Source organism: Mchenga conophoros, linkage group LG16 (genome assembly GCF_057382185.1).
Source record: "Mchenga conophoros isolate Kocher_MC1m ecotype Shallow Benthic linkage group LG16, M_conophoros_male_GT1.1, whole genome shotgun sequence".
In the NCBI taxonomy this organism is placed as follows: domain Eukaryota; kingdom Metazoa; phylum Chordata; class Actinopteri; order Cichliformes; family Cichlidae; genus Mchenga; species Mchenga conophoros.
In genome coordinates, this window is record NC_140541.1 from 18511938 (window position 1) to 18530417 (window position 18480).

Genomic DNA, 18480 nt, shown 5'->3' on the forward strand with positions numbered 1-18480 from the left:
TCAGATATCAGACTCGGTTAGGTGGAGTGGAGAACCATATTGTTTATAATTAGTAGGTGGGTGTGGTCCCACTTTTGGTGTCAGATGAATCCCTCTGTTTATTTGGGTTTGAAGGGGTTTGGGAAACGACTGAAATGGTGATATGATCACTGATGAGGATGAGGATGATGAAGGTGTACAGGCATCAGCTGGTGAGTTTCTGCACAGAGTTGAACCTGCATATTTGGCTGGAGTCGCTGTAATCTCTGCTGGAAGTGAAGTTGTTGGGGGCTGGCATAGTAACTCAGCTGTTTGAGCTATGCCAACTGATGTGTTTCTGCACAGCGTTGCTGAAAGTCTGTGTTTCTTTTGAGAGTCGTCAGGTGCCGTTGTTTTTGGGTCGGCTGATACGTCTCTGGCAGGCTTATCACTGAAAGGTGCAAGTACGTCATGGTCTCTGTGTGATACAGCTGGTTGGCGTCCACTGTGTGTCTCAGCTGATACTGACGTCTTTATCTCAATTTGAGAACAGGGCGATGAGTTCACGTGAGACAACAAGTTCAGAAGATAAAGCCTCTGACCTTTCTTATTAATGTCTGTGAAGGTTCTCAGTCATCCAGGTCATCGTAGTCAAAGGAGCTTGCAAAGAAAGCCACCTCCACAGGACAAGACTCAGCAGTCCATCTGCATCTTAAGGATAAAGGACACTCTTTCGAGGATGCCAATGTTCACATTTTGGACAGAGAGGACAGATGGTTTGAAAGAGGAGTGAAAGAAGCCATCTATGTCCACTGTGAGCGACCATCTTTGAACAGAGGCGGGGGTTTACGACACCAACTCTCTGCCATCTATAATCCAGTTTTGAGTTCCCTTCCCAGACGCCTTAACGCCCACTCACATCCTGGGCCATCTGACCTCAGGAATTCGCATGATAAGGTGGGGCCAGGTTTCACAATGAACACACCCGAAACTCTGGCTGATTGGGACCCACGCCCAGTTTCCCACCTTGGCTCAGGCGATTAGAGGATCCTCAGGGGGTCCTTTTGTCCCTCTGTGGGGGGGATACTCCCACTAGGTTTATATCTGGGACTCTCCACCATTTGACCTTAGAACTGAAGAAGCTTCTCGGATGAGAGGTGAAACGTCTTCAAGCAACTTAAAGAAGTCCAGACGCTTTTCTTTGCAAGCTCCTTTGACCCCTTTCTTATTAATGTTACGTTAATTTCTTGTAAACAGGCGCTTCCTTCCACAAAAAATCTTAAATTATTTAGATATCGAATTGACCTTTCAGCACAGACAGTTTTAACAAACCTGCTGGACGATTTCATCCTGCTATATTCTTCATCGTAGGGCGTTGCTGGAATCGGTCCAGATACGTGGAGTGGCACCTTGTGGTTGTCAAAGTTCTGAAGTAAATCCAGAAAGTCTTTCTTTAAAATTTCGGATTTTTTCAAAAGGATGTCAGCATCTCCAGCATGAACAACAACTGTCATTTGTGGACAATTAAAGACACTAGTATTGATGCATAGCTGTTCAATTCCTTTGATTGATCCATCATGAATAATAGCAAGTGCTCTCGCTTGCTGTTCTCTGTTCTCTTCGTGCGGCTTGTTTTATCTTTATTTACATTCCGGTGACCTCGCTCTGCAGCTGACAGTCTTTGCGGGCTGGACGGTGATGAGCTGAGAGGCGCAAATCTAGTTTTTAGAGGAATAATCGAAGTTGTTTCTTGTTGGAGTGTCTTTCGATGTTCCTTTATCTTCTTGGGAGTCTCCCATCTAAGTGGGGGCAAAAGGTCTGATGAATGGGGAGTTCCTCCCGAAAAAAACGTCCTCCACTTGGAGGGGTCTAACTCTGTGTTGATGTTATTGATCCACCCGGTTGTTGCTTGCCGTAAGCCACCGGCAGAGTTTTATTGCTTTTGCTTTTGGCGTTCTCCTCAAGGCGTCGGATTTTCATTTCCATGTCGTGGATTCTTTGTAATAGTTCCTGAAAAGCCTCGTCCGAGCAGAGGGCCATCCTCTGATCCTTGATTCCGTGTGCGGCCTCCTCGCTGTCTCCCACGCGCACCCATGAACGCCACAGCTATTCGTCAGTAGCGCCAGCAGCAGGGCCGGTGTTCTGGGAATCCATCCTACCTGACAAACCAGCCTACCTGTTGTTTCTGCGCATGCGCACAACACGAAATTAAGTGGCGAACCATCCTACCTTTGTGAATGTGACCTACAACCATACTTTAAAAGCTAAATTTAGTGGAAAATTGTCCTACCTTTGTTAATCTGAGCTAGAAGCATACTTCAACAGCTAAAATTCAATGGGGAACCATCCTACCTTTGTGAATATGAGCCAGAAGCATACTTTAACGGCTAAAATTAAGTGGCAAATCATCCTACCTTTGTTAATAATAAATTTGTGCTGGAATTACTCTGTGACTGCAGAAATGTCCATAAACTCCTACTACTAGGACGTTTTGCCAAAGTAGGATGGTTGGTCAGAACACCGGCTCCGCGGCCAAAAACGGAGACCGCAGGCAGCTGGACCGACCAGAACCGGGGGCCGTCCCGGTCCCGACAGGCGAAAGGACAAAGGGTCGTGGCACTCATAACCGGAGCGGCTAAACGACGGCGGTAAAATTGTTACCTTTTGTTGTTACCTCTTAGCCTCAGCCGGCCTCAGCAGATGACAGCCTGACAGCCTAAATCCTCCGTGGAGACTTATGGAAGCGTCACACAGTTCAGCCGATCTGTAGGAGCCATTTCAGCGCAGGGATCTTAACATATTGCTCCGGGCCATAAACACACTTCCCACAACCCCCTCACATTCTCCGTGTTTTGCAGACTCTGAGTACACCAGTAAGTTCATGTGAGTCATCTGCCTCCAAATAGCCTGTTATTGAGCTTCACTTTGAACAGAACCGCACATGTGCAATGCGGCTATTACCTTTGGCTGAAAATTGTAAAGACATTTTGCATATCTGTGTTCATTCCCTGATGCATACGTAGGCATGTGTTTCTGATTCTTTGTGTACGTGTATTTGTCGTTGTTTGCAGGGAACATTTAACACCTTTTACACCACTTTATGTGTCCCTCCTCTATTTTACAAGAAGCCATCGCAGCACCCTTTCATTGTTAAGAGGATAGAGGAGCATAAACACCATCTACTACTGTGTTTACTTTCCAGTTAGTGTTACGGTTCACCGGCAGCTAGTTAGATTTCTTTGTGCTGTGATTTATTATTCATCGGCACATTTGGCCATGCAGCAATAATTGCAGCATGCAGCCGGAGCGCCTGCATCTGATGGGACACAAATGAATAAATAAATCTAGATGGTAGAGCCATTTGAACGTTTGGCATTTACTGATGAGGCAATTAACAGAGCAGCACACAAAAGCACAACCTGCATTACACTAGCTCATCCCAGTGCTGCACAAGGGTGCCAAATACAAACTGTCTCTCTTTTTCTCACACACATACAACAGAAAATCATTCACACTTTGGCGAATATCTGTTAGACAGTTTCTCTGCTGAAGCCGAAGACCAATGAAGTGTTTAATCAAACAGTACAGAGTGGCAGCTCGTCAACAAAAGGCTACTCAAATGAGCTGCACTGTATCTAGCATATTTTGCCCTACCTTGTCTTACCGCTCAGTTGCACACACAAAGCTACAATTCACAAATATATTAAAGCCTCATCCATCTATTCACTTGCGCTTATCCTTTTCAGGGTCGCTGGATCCTATCCCAGCCCTCATAGGGTGAGAGGCAGGATCCACCCTGGACAGGTCACCAGTCTGTTGCAGGGCTAACATATAGACACAGACAACCATTCGCACTCACGGGCAATTTAGACTTTCCAATTGACTTAGCCACACTAACCTCATATCTTTGGACTGTGGGAAGAAAGTACCCACCCAAACACTGGGAGAACATGCAAACTCCACACAGAACGACTGATGGTGAAATTGAACTCAGGACCTTCTTGCTGTGAGGCAACAGTGCTAACCACCATGTTACCATAGTGCAATCTAAAAATATCAACAACAAGACTGCTCTCTCAAGAAGAGAGAGTCAGTGAGTGGCTTAAAACAATATATTGTGGAGGTAGGGGTGGATAGATGGGTGAAGAGAACGTCAGTATTTTGATCTCTTTTCTCTAAACTTTGTCATTTTGTCTTAAAGACCCACACCAATGATCTTTAGATGGGTTGATGCTAGTCCCCTTGAGTTCAGTTCAGTTCAGTTTAACTCAGTTTAGTTTTATTTATATAGCGCCAAATCACAACAACAGTCACCGCGAAGTGCTTTTTTATAAAGACCCTACAGTAATACAATATTGTAGGGTCAATACAATACCAAATAGTTAACAATATTAACACAGTCACACAAAGCTTTGCTAAACAAATGTTTCAGAGCTACTGAATTCACCTTGTTTAGTCAATTGTCATGAAATTTCTTGTGTTTCAATTTAAAATGTTCTGATCACAATAAAACAAATCCCTGACTTAAACACCTCAAAGTCAATTCACTCCTCTAATAAGCCTCTAAGACCAGTGTGAGAGGCCTTGTTTTGTCAGCTTCTATCTAGGGTATAAAAAAAGAGGTTGTAAAGGTTTGCTGCTGAAAATGTTTAGTTACGTTTTTCTAGGTTTGGTGTAAAATCACATTACTCAGTAGGATTAGTTATTAAAAACATAAGATGCTGTAGCTACAAAATAAGCTGCTCTTCAAAATAAATGCCCATTTGTAAATCATATTAGGGCATTTTTAGGAAATTGAGGCTATGCACACACATTATTCCATATGTCTAACTAATAAATGTTCTGGCTGATAAATAGTAGCTCAGCAGCGTAGTGGCTTACATGTTTGCCTAACAAGTGAAATGTTCACAGTTTGGTCCCAGGCCAAGATCCAATCTCTTTTGAGGTTGCATGAGGAACAATATGTAGTGTGAACGATCTGTAATCAAACATGTAGAGAACTGTACATGCTGAAGCAACCCTTTCTGAATAAGGGGGCAGGGGAAAGTATTTTTTTCTGGCAGATCATGTGGTTTAAAACAACATTTAACCACAGCACAGCCACCATATTACCTTGCTGTTCTCTCAGTTAGAGAGCCCACTATCAAAGAAATTTGCAGTTTTTCTGCTTTCATGTGACGCTGCAAGAGTCCTGAGATCCTCTGAAACTGGATCACTGTGTGGTGATGCATGGTTTGGTTTTAAACTAGATTCTGTGGAACTGTTATGCAATACACTCCATCTGTTTATTGTTCAGTGAAGTCATCTCACTGATGTCAGAAACAACACTAAAAACACATCTAGCACCAGATTTGCATTAATTTGGTTTAATTGCATTCATGTTGGGAGTGTGACAGTGGGTGTTTTGTGAGTAATGCTTCAGACTCTATTTTTGTTCATCAGTAGAGTCTGGGGAAGTAGTCATTGTTTAAAGCAAAAGCTCTTGCCAAAGAAGAAATAAAAGATTCCCTCAAAAGGATTACTGACTTTATTGTAAAACAACAGACTTTATATGCGTATTTATACACGTATAAACAAACATACAGGAAGAAATGTAATGATTTTGTCTTTGGTTCCTCCCCGGATACACCTAGCACTGAGTGAAATGGGAGAATCACTGTTTGAATTCAATTCAGTTCAATTCAGTTTCATCTATAAAGCGCAACAGTCAACTCAAGGTGGTTTATATCGTATCGTAGACCCTATGATAATTAGTGTTGGTCATGTTACTTGAAAAAAGTAATCAGTAACTAATTACTGATTACTTCCCCCCAAAAGTAATCCCATTACTTTACTGATGGCTTATTTTCAAAAGTAATTTGTTACTTACTTTTTTAAAAAAGGATTTACAACCTGAATAGGTTTTCAGCCCAATTCTATTTTTTCTGCCTAATCCATCATACAAAATGTAATCAAATGGAAAAGTCTCTTTTTGAAACTAGTTTTATTAGTTTTAATTTTTTAACTTTACGCATGAAATAAACATTAAATTATATGCAACATTCTCTGACTGGAAGAAATTTGTTTAACATTTAAACCTATTTTCTTCATATTCCAGCACATAAAATAAATTAGGTTTTTTGTGTTTACACTCACTCTTTCAAATAAATGCAAGTAAAACACAGCAGAAAATAAATAAAATCAAAGACTCAGCGGTCCTGTTGCTCTATTTTCACCTGTATAGCAGGAGTGGGGCAGGCAGAGGTTTGCCCTGGTGCAGGTGTGTCGTAGCGGTCAGTGGAAGGATTCCCGTGGCAGCGTACTGTCGGTGCTTGCTTAGAAGTTTATGGGTTTTTTCGCTGTAAAAAGAAGTTTTCTTCCCACGCAGTGAAAAGTGGACACTAATGTTTTTATCACTTTTTACGGAATCAAATTCAAAGTAAGGTCAGTACTTCCACTCTTTAAACGCTGCACGGTCATACTCTCTGCCGCACTCTTTATATTATCCATTGTTGATCTGCACACAGCTGTTCCCACGAACGTCGCACTCGCTTACGTAATTGTCATGAGACACTCTCGCAAAAAAATCACCGTTTTAGTAACGCAGTAACGCAGCGTGCTTACGGGAAAGTAACGGTAATCTAATGACCTTTTTTGCAATACTAATCCCTTACTTTACTCATTACTTGAAAAAAGGTAATCGGATTACAGTAACGCTCATCTCTGATGATAATACATACAGAGAAAATCCCAACAATCATATGACCCCCTATGAGGAAGCACTTTGGTGACAGTGGAAAGAAAAACTCCCTTTCAACAGGAAGAAACCTCCCCCTGAAGCAGCTGTGGTGAGAGGAGGAAGTTGGGACAAAGGACATGCTGTGTAAGAGAGCCAGAGATTAATAACAAGTGTGATTCAGTGCAGAGAGGTCTATTAACACATAGTGGTTGAGAAAGGTGACTGAAGAAGAAATACTCAATGCGTCACGGGTATCCCCCAGCAGCCCTACCTATTGCAGGGTGGATTCAGGGTCACATGATCCATTCCTAACTTAAAAAATCTTAAAAGTAGAGGGAGTGTCTAATCGAATCGAATTTGATGATCATATGGCCATAAACTCAATTATTGCTTTATTAGGTACATCTGTTCAATTTCTCTTTAACACAAATATCTAATTAGTCAATCATATGGCAGCCACATCCTACCCAAAGACAAAATCACACACTTCTTGGCCACATCAATAGGTATACCTGTTCATTTGCTGGTTACTGCAAATCACATGTGATCAGATCAATGCATTTAGGCATGTAGATATGGATTTTCTGAAATACAAGGTTCAAACATCAGAATTGGGGAAGAAAAATGTAATTTAGGTGACTTTGAATGTGGCATGGTTGTTGTGACAGATGGGCTGCTCTATGTATTTCAGAAACTACTGATCTGCTGGGATTTTCCCACACAACCAGCTTTCGGCTTTAACAGAGAATGGTGTGAAAAAGAGAAAATGTCCTGAAATGAGGAGGGCCAGAGATCAGAGGAGAATGGCCAGGTTGCTTCAAGGTGATAGGAAGACAAGTTGGCATGTTACAGCCAAGGTATACAGAAGAGCATCTCTGAGCACAAAGCCTGCTGATCCTTGAAAGAGAAAATCACACCTGGTGCCATTCCCATCAGGTGAAAACAGGAAACTCAGGCTACCATTCACACAGGATCACCAAAATCTTTACAACAATTCAGACTGGTGGGGGTGTATTGATGTGGGAGATATTTTCTTTGCATGTTGGGCCCCATAGTACTGTCTGTAGGATAGTTCCAGCTGAGCATTGTTTAAATGCCACAGCCTACATGAAGAAAAAACATACGCACTTGCCAGCCACATCATTAGGCATACCTCTTCAACTGCAGATTAATGCAAATCACAAGGCATCAAATCACATGGGAACAAATCAGTGCACTTAGGCACACGGATATGGCCAAGAAGGCCTGCTGAAGTTCAAACTGAGCATCAGACTGCAGCTGCAAACTAATGTGTGTGTCACTCCTGTGGGTTAAGAAACCAAGACTACAAGTTGTACTGGCTCACAAACGTTTGATAACAGAAGACTGGATAAATATTGCCTTGTCTCAAAAGTCTAGATTTCTGCTGTGACATTCTGATGATAAGGGTAGAATTTGGCATCATACGACCTCAAAGCATGGGCCCATCCTGCCTTTTATCAGTGGTTTAGGCTGGTGGTGGTGGTGGTAGGGGACAACTACTTCTTTTCTTGCCGCACTTTGGGCGCCATTGCACCAACTGACCCCACAGACACATTATTGCTGTTAACCATGCTCATCCTGTTGTGAGCACAGTCTACACATCTAATGATGTCAAACTGGTTTCTTGAACACGACATTGAGTTCTTTGTATTCATCTGGCTGACACAATCATTGGATCTCAATCCGGGGTTGAGAAAGTTGGGATATGGTGGAATGGGAGATTGGCATCATGGATGTGCAGCCGGTATTTTGTATCAACTCTGTGATGCTATCATGTCAATATGGACCAAAATCTCTGAGTAATGTTTCCAGCACCACAAAGAATTAAGCCTTCTTCAGGCAATGAACTTGCAACATAACAATGAAAAGAACTTCATATTTTCCAGTAACAGTCTGTTGTTGAAATTTTGAATTTCCAAGTCTCAGTATGAAGGGCTAACCTGACTGCATAGGTTTGGAATCACTGTATCAATATTAGCCTTATTGCCTTATTGCCATTTTTGCACACCATGACCCCTCATCCAACTCACAGTCAAAATCAAACTTAATTTTAATATCAGTTTCCTTCCTTTATCCCTTCTTTCCTTCCTTCTGGCCAGCAAGCCTTATCCGTGGCGCACTAACAAAGGGAAGAAAAAAACCCCCAACTCGCTGGCCCCGCCCCCTTTAAAAACGCAAAAAAAAAAAGAAGGGGGAAAAAAAAGGGCCAGCAACAATGTGATAGACAACACAGCCGCTCTGCTCTCTCAGCGTAGTAGTGGATATCTTCACAGTGACCAGAGAGCAGAGGCGAGCCAAAGCGAGCCGCATGCTCGCTGTGCAACAAGGGGGACGGGAGCAAAATGAACCACCGGAAAGCCGCAGCAGCAGCATCCATTGAGGACCCGTAACAGTATTTGGGTAAGGCTTTGTTTGCTCTCCCTAGGATTTCGATACAGTTCTGCATTTTCTGATTAAGAGCGCTTTGTGCACGAACGCGGAGCGGAACAAGGGGAGGATGTGTTCGCACGATGTTTGCTTAAAGCGCTGCAATACCGAGAATTTGAAATGGAAAAAAAAACCCTAAATAAAAAGAAAAAACATGCGGATGAGAATGTAGCCGACAGCGCTTTGTCTTCGTTACTTCTCCGGAGCAGCATAACCATCACAGGAAGCTCATTTTAACAGCGGCTCATTTTTTCTAACCATTTTTATTGGTTAGATTGTTAAGTAAAAACAGAGGCATTGTTGACACAGGCAGCAGAGTTCACCGTTTCTGACGCGATCCTGTTACCCGGCGCTGTTTAGTGTTTTTCTGTTTTTTTCTGCTTCGCCCCACAATGGATTGATTTCATTCACATCTCACTGTGAAGCCAGTGCCCCACTCCGCTCTACAACTTGGGAAGAACATGCGGAGGTTTCTCGCTGCCTTAGCGCTCAGTTATTGATGCACATGCTGGAGCAGCTCCACACAAAACAGCAAACCAAGGCCAACTAAGGAGCTCCAGGTTAAATTAAATTAAAAACAGTTGTATAGTATTACATTAATAGCGCTTTGACGCAAACAGAAATCAGTGCCACTTTAGTTAAGGTGGAAATAACCTGCTTTGTATACCAAAAGTTACATTTGCTGCTTCCCTTCAGACTCAACTCAGTTCACTTCAATTCAGTTTTATTTATGTAGCACCAAAACACAACAACAGTTGCCTCAAGGTTCGTTATTGTAAGGTAAAGAGCTTACAATAAAACAAAAAGAATTCCCATTAATCAGACAACCACCTATGAGGAAGCGCTTGGGGAAAGTGGGGAGGAAGAACTCCCTCGTAACAGGAAGAAACTGCAGAACAGGCTCAGAGAGGGGGGAGACATCTGCCAAGACCTACTGGGGGTGATGGGAGGAAAAGAGGACAGAATACACACTGTTGAAGAGAGCCAGAGATGAATAATGACTAATGATTAAATGCAAGTGGTGTTTAAACACATTGTGACACAGTTGTAGCCGTTTGTTTTTAAAATTAGAAGCTAACCTATTCTACTTTACATTCACTCCCAGACTAACACCAGGTGATTGAAAGCAGTGAAAACAACAACAACAGGACCAACAACACACAGACACACACTGGTGTCAAGAGCAATTAAGCCTTTTATTTTTTGTGCATGCGGAGGGTTTGGAACGTGATGCCTTTTGAAGTAGTGCGAGTTGTCTTGATATCAGCAACAGGAAGTCTTATCACTGAGCTGTCGCCACTTTTAGCTGAATGTCACCGTAACACATTAAACCTGCCAAAGAAACGCACACAGCCTTCAAGAACCGCGGTGGAGTTTGGGAGTCGACTGAAACTCATTACAGTGAGAACACGCGCACAACCGCACTGTTCTCCGTAGTCCACCGGAATCAAAGGCACCGGCCTGTTCTTTTGTATTTTCTTTCTCTGTGCATCATAAACAGCTCAGGGAAGGAAATTCAAAGCTCCTCTCCAGGTTATAGTGACATTGCATCAGAAAAGTGTTATTACGTGTGCGCGTGTGTAGAGCTGCTGAATATTTATGTGCGCTGTGGTTTTCAAGGCTTCACGGAGTTTACAAGGACAAGGACAAAAGTTTAATTTAATGGTCACTGTTTAAACTGTAGAGGTAAAGTTATTTTTGTTAAGTTATTCATTTATATGTGATAAAATAAACCAGAGCAAAAACGCAGGATCGCTTTGTGTTCTACTTCTCAAACCATAGATGTTCTTACCCCCTCTCACAGTGCATTATAAATGTGCAAATGAATGCTTGATACACACAGATTTACACCCGCGCTGTGTGAAAGCGTTGTGACTGTCACACAACTTCTGTATTACTGCTATTACACACAACTAGCTAATCGCATCCACACGTTGGCTGGCACCTCTTTGTGTCTGCAGCTGGATGTTTATTGTCTCCAATGGGGCTCCCTCCCTCTGTGTGTGCAGACAAGGCAAAGGTGTTAAGGAGAGCTCCTTTCTTTGCACACACTAACACTAACACACCACATTTATTCCACCACAGCAAATACATCAAGCCATTTTTACACACAGAGTCTTTATTTCTTTATCAAACTGATAGATATTGACCAGCATGTAGTTCTTTGACACGCTGAGTGCAGCTCAAAGTCGTCATTGGAAAAATGTGTGTAAATATAAATCAGCAAGTCGCTGAAACTGCAGCATAGTAAGCATGTGGGTCAGTATCGTGTGTTCACGATTCTCACGATCTCTTTCCTTTTCAACCTTTCTGGTCATGTGACCCAAAGTTGCATTCTGCCATGAAGGTAGTAAACATGTAAAATGATAAGGGTGTAGAGGTTCTGTAAAACTAGTGAGAATTTACACTGCAAAGAAACACATTAGGTTGAAAGGAAGGTTTGGGAGGTTAATTACACACACACGCGCACACACACACACGCACACATGTAAAAGAGAGGGAGTGTTGTGTGTGTGTGTGTGTGCATTCATGAATATGACTCTAAAAATACTAGGAGGTGAAAAAAATGCTAACAGATGAAATGCATAATTGAAGTCGGCTATGACCCAGTAACAGTGTTGGAGTCAAAGACTGACTGTTCTTATTAGCATCAGATGAGAGGACGTCTGAGAGGGGAAGTGATTCATACCAGCTTTAGTCTGGATTAGGCTGTAAAGAGATAGATGTGCAGGAGTCGATCTGTTCACGAGCAGGGCCGTGAAGTGGATATTGCACCGCTGCAGCCTCGAAGGTGCTCGGAATAGTTGCATTGATTAAAGTATAAGATGGTACTGCTGATATTGAGGTTTTCAGAATGCTTTTTTTTTCCAAAACCAGTTCATATTGATTTCATTTTTTTATTGCATTAAACCTGCAGTAGCATGTTTTTCATCACCTGAGGGCTGTGCTATGAACAAAGTTCAACAGAGCCAGGCTTTCTTTGCGTTAGCCTGAGTTGGAGGTAATGGGCATCATGACAGTGTTTATCAGTTTTTTCTGTCAAGTTGGGCTTTCTGCCTCAAGCTCTGCACACTCACATAAAAATGGGCATTTTTGTAGGTAATGTGACACTTCCTCCACCAAAAAATGATCCCTGTGAGTGCCACCTAGTCTAGCCAGAGACGTTATCAGATGGTGATAATAAATAGTGATTAAAATTCTCCAAAGAACAGAAAAAGTATCTGAGTAAAATGCAACACAGTTGCAAATAAGACAAAATTAATGCTGCAGAAAATTAATAATCTGGTGATTTAATGCGCCGAGCGGTAAAATAAATATATTAATTCAAGTTATGCTGAGTGTACTTTCTGCGCTCAGGTTTTTTTCTAAGGTAACAGCTGCAGATTAGAAGCCCTGAAACTTTAAACCGGATTTATTGAACATTAAAGGTTTATTGGCAGATTAACTCAAATTAATGTTACTGAGTAAACAGGTGTTTCACATATAAAACATATTTTCCCAGCAGAGATTTTAAAAGATTAGCACTTTAAACGTGCTGTAAATGATAGATTTAAATCAGATTTTAGATTTTAAACCAAAACTTTAAATCTGTCCTCAGGTTATATGCTTAACATATAACCTGTTACCATGGGGATTTAGGGTACTTTAAGCTCAAAGAAGCTCACTAAGCCATTAATCTCGCTGAGCAGCACATGCCCCAAGTGAAAACAAGTAACCCAAACTTTTTAACTTGACATGCCAGCCTTTGTATGTATCTTTAATTTGCACTTGTGTTTCTATCTAGCTGTTAGATTTATCACAGTTTGTCAACAATGAAAGGAAGAAGTTAAGACTGTGCAACTAGTTATTCCTGCGTCTTTTGTGATCTTACAAAGCTTCAAACGACGCGTCGACTATTAAATCAGTCGTCGACGATTTTGATAGTCGACGTAATCGTGACTAGTCGACTAATCGTGGCAGCCCTAGTACTAGACTGTAAAAACAACTTTTGTAAGACTCATGTCACACAACGTGAGACAGGTCTCGGCTTCAGATTGTGTGATTAAAGAACATCATAAAGCTGATGAATATGAGGGCAGAGATAAATCATCTGCTTGCGTCATCTGGTTTGTGCTGCTCTTATCTGTGGAAATTACATAAAAGTACGCAAAACTTGTTTTGAAATATATATTTTTTCTTTTATGTTGCTTTCTGTTGCTTTTGCATGTGATGGTCCACTTATGGAGTCACCTCAAAGGGGAATCGGCATCATTTTTTGTTTTTTGTTTGGTTTTTTTGGATGTTGGTGGGAGCGTGAGTCACACAGTCAGAACCTGGTTATAAATTAGTGAAGGTGTGAATTTTGCCACAGGGCAGCTGTCTTTGATTGGTGCATTTGAGAGACGGCCACAGATTTTTGCCCTTTCCCAAAGGTGTCCAAAATGAAACAGTGTAAAGAGGCCTTTAGTCTCTGATTGTGTCCATCTGCTGTGCGGTGTTCAATAGGTTTTCGAAGGTGACTTTTGAAAGCTTTTTTTTCTTCTTTTTTGTGAGTAAAAGCAACCACAACAGTAATGTCACTGGCCGAAAAGCCCTGCAAAGCTGAGGGGAGCTGCAGAGTCAGGTAATAATTCTCCAAGCTTTGCTTTGAGTCGATACCCGAGCTCCTTTGTAATTATTCCTAACATGCTTGCAATTTTACTGTCGGCGATGGCTAGAGGTAGGGTTTCAATTTTATCCGCACCAGACTGTAAATGTTGAGATACAGTGCAAAGGAGTGGAGGGACTTGACGGGCAGGCCACTCCGGGAAGGTGGAGGTGTAATTTCAGATGCCCACTAACCGACCAGACCAGCAGTTATCTGAGCTCAGGCTTCAAAAGCAAGAGAGCTGGAGTCATCAAGCCCAGCTGTGTCCCTCACTCCTGGCTGTAGTGCGTGAGGACTCGGAGGATGACCCCTCTGAACACAGCGGCATCTTTGGTAATTAGCTGTCTTCACAGGATTGTAAAATTCCTGAGGAGGCGTTATTCAAACTTAGCTCGTGTGCATCTCAATGTGCGATGCTGTAGTCCTTATGGTGTGTCTTCTTAAAAAGGGACACAGGATATTCAAGCAGCTTATTATGGCGTCACATTCTTATTTTTACTCTTAAGTCTCTAATCTCAGTTTGTGAGGGGAGGCAAGTGTCCAGAGTTCAGACAGATTATAAAAAGGTTAGCTTTCTGTAAATGGTTCTTGAGCTGTAGTTTAGTGGGGTTGGTCTCTGCACAGTTAAGTAAATAATATTTATTTAGAACTTTTTAAGCAAAGAATCTATTACAAAGTACTTTACAGGGAATTTAAAAATATATCGCACAAAAACAACATAATACGAAAGAACATCATCCAAATATCTGTCTAAAAAAAGTAGTTTTCAGCTGGTTTTTAAAAGAAAAACAGTGATCGTGGAGGCGCGGTGACGTGGAGAATGCTTACGGCCTTGCTCAGCATTCCTCTTCTCCGATTCTAAAATGCAGTGTTTCACGCTACCTGTCAACATTGATTGACAGATTGATTGACAGGCAGAAAGTCAACCAACAATACCACCTTTCAGTCCCAAAATACAGTTGCACACTGCGTGCACTGTGCGTAAGCATTCTCCGTGACACAGCGCGTCCACACGTCGCCCTTAAAACTGTCGCTCTCTTTGGTTGGAACTTCATCTCCCAACCACCCTATAGTTTGAACTTTACACCCAGTGAGATAATCCATCCACAATACGAGGTTAGTCATTAATATACTGATGCATGGGCTGGGCTGTAGTTACATCGTAAGGTTTTAAAAACTGATCCTTAAAATGATTAGCGGTAATAAAAACCGAAAGAGGCCGACAGTGATCAATGACTGTTTTTAGGGGCTTTTTGAGATTAAATAGAACAAGATACAAGGTTCAAGGTTCTTAATTTGTCACATGCATAGTTATACAAGTATAACACACAGTGAAATGTAGGCTGACACACTCCTCGACATGTGCAAAAAAAAAAATGGGGGGGGGGGGGTGTAGAGGAAGAACATATATATATATATATATATATATATATATATATATATATATATTAGGGGTGCAACGATACACAAAATTCACGGTTCGGTTCGGTTCGATACTTTGGTGTCACAGTTCGATATTTTTTCGATACAAAAAAAATGTTCATGCCTTTTTAATTTGTCATTTATTAAAATTATAAATATATATTTTAACTCAAAAGTACAGTTTTTAAATTTAACCCTAACCCTTGTGCGTGTTTTTTATTTTGACAGCGAATGCGCACCTGCGGACCACTTATGTGCAGCCCTGGTTATTTAGCTCGTCATATTGCAGCCACAGAAATTCTTTTGTCCATGAAACCATAAAGCTGCACTTTCTTTTTGCCTTAGTCTGATTTGTCATAACTTCTCCGTTTTGTGGTAAGCTTTTCTTTGGCTGTCACTTCTTCACCCTGACCTGTCTTATTTGGCTCAGCAGAACTAAAATATATATCCTGCTGCTTTTACACACGCACTCACATAAGCTCAGGGATTCTCTGCGCGATCAACCTCTCACATGTTTAAGCTTGTGGCGGGAGATTTCACTTGTCATGTTTGCATAGTAAGCTAACGATTAATAAGACGATGTCAGAGGAATTGGTGCACAAATTATCATCACTCACAGATCAGTGCTGTCGCTCTCTATACACAGTTCGCACGATTGCAAAGTGAAAGCAAAAAAACAAGCGCAAATTCAAACGCGATTTCAATATGTCACATATTGACAGTGGCTCACCGATGCCAATGACATAATTACCCAGCTACATTTCTGAAAGAATGCAAAAGCATTGACATATATTTTTCCTTCCTACAATAGCCCTACGGGCAGGGCAGAGATAGATTTTGGTAGCCCGACTGAAAAAATCGCTATCCCCAGGACGTCGGGCTAGCGATATTGCGAGCCCTGTATCTGATTGAGGAATCACTCATCTTTGGAAAAGAGAGTTTATTACAGAGAAATGTCTCTTTCCAAAATAAAAGCTATACTATCCGCTTCTTCTGGGCTATATTCTCAGCAGCATAAGGAGAATCATGTGCTAACAGCTGTCTAAATGACTCGGCTAAAGTTAGTAGCATGCTTGTTGTTTTTGTCTTTGCACTAGGATGATGTCGGCGTAAATGTGCAGTCATATTCGTTGTGTTCCCACTAGTGCTTTCAGGTTAATCTCGTTGAAATGACCTTAACGCCACAACACGGCAAATCTCCGTTAACGAGCTACCGCCGATCGCCCCGTGCATGGGGCTAGACGGCCAACACGTTAACGAGCTAACTGCGCTAACACACTAGTTCCCACCCATGTAATTGAGCATTGCATGGCACATCCAACATACTGTTTTACTTTAGTCCATGACTCGCTTACCTTCAGGGTCATACGTCACATGAAAACCAAAATAATTCCAAACGCCAGATCTGAATGAGGGTGGGGGAGGTCCATGTTGCAAGGAGAGCTTAACTTCTGTCTTGCTAGCTTGCCCTGCTCTCTTCCTTCTGACTATGCTGTCTGTGTTGAGCGCTCAGTGGATCTGCGCTCGACAGTGCAGCCTAGGCGGAGTAGTCGAACGCAGATTCACTGAGCGCTCAACACAGACAGCATCGTCAGAAGGAAAGTTGATAAAATAAATTACAAATGTTGTATTGTTCGATACATATGCGTACCGAACCGAAAGCACTGTATCGAACGGTTCAATATCGATACAAATATCGTTGCACCCCTAATATATATATACATTGTGCATGTGCAGTAGTAGCAGCAAGCAGCTGAATTCTGTACATTAATATGAATAGACATCTGACTATTTTACAGGATAGACAATATAAACATATTTAAAATTAAAGGAATTGAAATGTACATTGTGCCTTGGTTTAGTGTCTGGAAGAGTCCTGTCTCAGTCAATTATAGATGATGTGAGAGGACGTGTGTGTGTTTAGGGCCCGGATGGCTTGGGGATAGAAGCTCCTCTTGAGTCTCTCTGTCCTTGCCCGGATGATGCAGAACCTTCTACCAGATTGCAGAAGTTGGAACAGTTTGTTGCCAGGATGGGACGGGTCCTTCAGTATCTGCGCTGCTCTAGTCCGGCATCTCCTGGTGTAGGTGTCCTGAAGCGGGGGGAGAGCAATCCTGCAGCAGCGTTCTGCTGTACGGACCACTCTCTGGAGAGCTTTTTAGTCCTTCACACAGCTGTTCCCAAACCACGATGTCATGTTCTGTGTGAGGATGCTCTCCACAGCGCCTGTATAGAAAATCCTGAGGATCTTTGGAGAGACCCTGAACTTCCTCAGTTGTCGTAGGTGATACAGGCGCTGCCTAGCCTTTTTGGTCTGGACCTGAATGTGGGCAGCCCATGTCAGGTCTGAGGAGATGTGGACACCAAGATACTTGAAGGACTGCACCCTCTCCACTGGAGCTCCATTGATGATAATGGGCTTGTAGTCTCTGTGCTGACCCCTTCTGAAGTCCACCACCAGCTCCTTGGTCTTGCTGACGTTCAGCTGGAGGTGATTGTCCTGGCACCATGATGCCAGATTCTTCACTTCATCCATATAGGCTGTCTCATCATTGTTGGAGATGGCACCCAACACCACTGTGTCGTCAGCAAACTTCACAATGGTGTTGGAGCCATGGGTGGCCACACAGTCTGAAGTATAGAGGGAGTAGAGCAGTGGCGAGAGGACACATCCCTGAGGTGCTCCTGTGTTGATGGTGATGCTGTTGGAGAAGCACCTGCCCACCCTCACCACCTGAGTTCTGCCAGTGAGGAAGTCCAACACCCATGCACACAGATGGCTGTTAAGTCCCAGATCCCTCAGCTTTGTGAACAGTCTGCAGGGCACTATTGTGTTAAACGCTGAACTGTAATCAACAAACAGCATTCGCACATAGTTACCCTGTTTCTTGTCCACATGGCTGAGAGTGGTGTGTAGGACGTGGGCGATGGCATCCTCTGTGGATCTGTTGGATCTGTAGGCGAACTGCAGCGGATCTGTGGTGTCTGGGATGGAGAAGGAGATGATGTTCTTCAGCAGCCTCTCAAACACCTTCATTACGACCGAGGTCAGTGCAACTGGCCGGTAATCGTTCAGGGATGAGGGTTTGCTGTTCTTGGGCACAGGGATGATGGTGGATCTTTTGAAGCATGTGGGGACCACAGACTTCGCCAGGGACTCGTTGAAGATGTAAGTGAACACACCTGCTAGCTGGTCAGCACAGCAGCGCAGCAGACGGCCGGTGATGCCGTCTGGCCCCGCCGCTTTCCTTGTGTTCACTCTCCTCAGTGCCGCTCGGACGTCATGCTCCGCGATGCTGGTCACCGG

The 18480-nt window shown here is 42.7% G+C and overlaps 1 protein-coding gene across 2 annotated transcripts in view; it reads left to right on the plus strand.

Annotated features, from left to right (window-relative positions):
- The first annotated feature begins 8867 nt into the window (after positions 1-8867).
- st6gal2a (ST6 beta-galactosamide alpha-2,6-sialyltranferase 2a) overlaps positions 8868-18480 on the plus strand; it is a 42525-nt gene continuing 32912 nt past the window's right edge. For both annotated transcript variants that reach the window (XM_085250591.1, XM_085250590.1), the window contains exon 1: positions 8868-9097. The gene's annotated coding sequence lies outside the window, so the exon portion shown is untranslated. The remainder of the gene's footprint in view (positions 9098-18480) is intronic.